This window comes from Schistocerca serialis, chromosome 1, assembly GCF_023864345.2.
Source record: "Schistocerca serialis cubense isolate TAMUIC-IGC-003099 chromosome 1, iqSchSeri2.2, whole genome shotgun sequence".
NCBI classification, from domain to species: Eukaryota; Metazoa; Arthropoda; class Insecta; order Orthoptera; family Acrididae; genus Schistocerca; species Schistocerca serialis.
The window spans coordinates 725,975,607-725,978,204 of NC_064638.1; the positions used below are offsets into that span (position 1 = coordinate 725,975,607).

Here is a 2,598-nt window from a genome sequence, read left to right on the forward strand (position 1 = left end):
CAGATACATTATTATAAATTTTATTTGTATGTTGAACTTGTGAATTTCATTGATGAAATAAATCTTTTCAAACGTTAAACTATGCAAACAGCATGTTTTTGACACTTTCATGGACGGTAACGAGTTTTCGCAAATTTTCTGTGGATCATCTATGTTACTCGGGTCCTGTGCCTTGTAGCCGTTTAAAGCTCATGCTCCCCAGTATTTCACTGTTTCTTCTAGCGCCATGGGAGAAGATGTTTCTGTAATTTTGTAACAAAATAATCACGACCGTTTGAAAGTGGCTCAGCCTAGAGGTTTCGGGTGCGCTATTCCGTCTAAACACATGCGTCACTATCCGCCTTCCTATAAGACCGAAGAACTACTGTCAAAGAAACAATCTATTTGTTACGGAAACTATTAATCTGTATAGCATCACACCACCACACAAAGTTGTAACAGTCAACAAAACAGCTACTGGAGGCGCCGGGTATCGATCCCGGTACCTCTCACATGCTAAGCGAGCGCTCTACCATCTGAGCTACGCCCCCAGACACGAGAGTTTGTGCTTCGACATCGTACACTCGCTTCCAGGCCAGCGCCCTGGGTGCCAGCCCGACCACGCCCACCTGTCTCCCCACCCAGTCGGCCACTCTGCCTCCATGCGTGCCAGCGAAACCTCGGCCACGCACACACAGTTTGTGTTACCAGAAAATCTCAATCAGCTGGGGGCGTAGCTCAGATGGTAGAGCGCTCGCTTAGCATGTGAGAGGTACCGGGATCGATACCCGGCGCCTCCAGATATGATTTTTGAAAAAAAATGAGCCGCAATATTTTGACCGTGGAAAGGTAGCATTATCATTAGTCTCTTAATTAGTGGTTGGCATGAATGAATTGACGAGAAATCAACTGTCTTTTAAAAAAATTTTTGAATTAAGCTTTTAAGTCAAAAGGCTTGAAATTATCTCCAGGACGAGAAGATCCTATAGAACTTAACATTTCATATAGCTTTTTGTTGACCTTTCTATATTTGATGATAGTGTTTTGGTGGGGTGACATGAAGAATAAATAAATTGTTGATTATTATATCATTGATTTACGTTTATTATTTTGATCCATAATTTATGATCATAAATTAAGTTACCTTAGAGATAACAGCGTAATGGTTTCCGAAAGCTCATATCGTCAAACCAGACTGCGGCTTCGATGTTCGATTGAGAAAAATTTTGGGTGGAGGAGGCTAGTAATTAGGACTGTTCGGCCTTTAAATTCTTACATGATCTGAGTACAGACAAGCGCGAGCCAGGTCAGTTTCTGTCCAAAAACTGGTTACTCAAATTAGTACGAAAGGACCATGAGGGTAAAAAAATTTTTATTATTGATTGTCATTAATTTATTACTATTTTGACAGATCAATGCGTTTAATTTTGAATTCATTTATGTAGATTTTTTCTACAAGTAGTATTGATATTTTATGATTTATTTACATTTGCTTTGAATTTTCTTCTTTTTTTGTTATTTGTGTTTTAGTTAGTGTGGCTTTTTTTTAACGTTATTTGAGCGTGCGGTTTTAGGTTATATCCAAATTCGTAAAGGTCCAAATAAGGTAGGATTTTTTGGTATTCCTCAACCTTTTAGTGATGCTATTAAGTTAATTTGTAGGGAGCAGCCCATTCCTATTCTATCTAATTTTTTGCCTTATTATTTTTCCCCCGTTTTCAATGTAATAATTTCTTTGGCTGTTTGGGTAATTTTTCCCTATTTGACGTACATGTTTTCCTTTTCGTATGGGTTTTTATTTTTCTTATGTTGTACTAGACTAGGTATTTATACTGTGATAATTGATCTTCAAATTCAGATTATTCTTGGATAGGTTATTTAGGTTCTGTTGCTCAGACCATTTCATGTGACGTTAGACTAACCTTGATTTTATTATCTTCAATTATTTTAACTGGTAGTTTGAATATATTTGATTTTATGAGTTACCATCTTTATCACTGATTTATTATTATATCTTTTCCTTTAGCCTCAGTTTGTATTGCTTTTTGTTTAGCTGTAACTAACCGAACTCCTTTTGACTTTGCTGAAGGGGAGCCTGAATTAGTTTCAGGGTTTCATAAGGAGTATGATGCAGGCGGTTTTACTTTGATTTTTTGGCGGAATATACTAGAATTGTTTTTATAAGTATGTTATTAGCTTTAATTTTTTAGGGGGTGATTTTTATTCTTTAGTATTTTTTTAAGCTTGCTACTATGTCATTTGGATTTATTCGAGTTCGAGGGACTTCACCACGATTTCCTTATGATAAGGGAATGTATTTAGCTTGAAAGAGTTCTTTTGCTATATCCGTCGGAAACATCAAAACGTGATGACCAGCAGAGTGGTTAAAGGAGCAGCGTGGAAGTTGCTGCATTGATCCTTTTTTCTGAGTTTGTCACTTGAAGCAACCTCCGTAGCCGAGATCGCTAACGCTTATTAGCGCGTCGGCGCACTATCCAGAAGAAGTAAGCTCGAATCTTGGTGATGGAGAAAATGTTCATCACGAAAATTTCGCTAGTAAAGGGAGAAGTCCAAAGCCTGTGACAATACTGATCTGTCTGTCCAGCCAGCGAGTCACCT

General features: G+C 37.8%; 2 non-coding genes across 2 annotated transcripts; one reads left to right on the top strand and one right to left on the bottom strand.

The window, feature by feature from the left end:
• Positions 1-457: 457 nt before the first annotated feature.
• On the bottom strand, positions 458-530 carry Trnaa-agc (transfer RNA alanine (anticodon AGC)). The gene has a single exon. It is a non-coding gene; the product is annotated as a tRNA-Ala (tRNA).
• Positions 531-706: 176 nt separating this feature from the next.
• On the top strand, positions 707-779 carry Trnaa-agc (transfer RNA alanine (anticodon AGC)). Its single transcript has one exon. It is a non-coding gene; the product is annotated as a tRNA-Ala (tRNA).
• Positions 780-2,598: the final 1,819 nt, after the last annotated feature.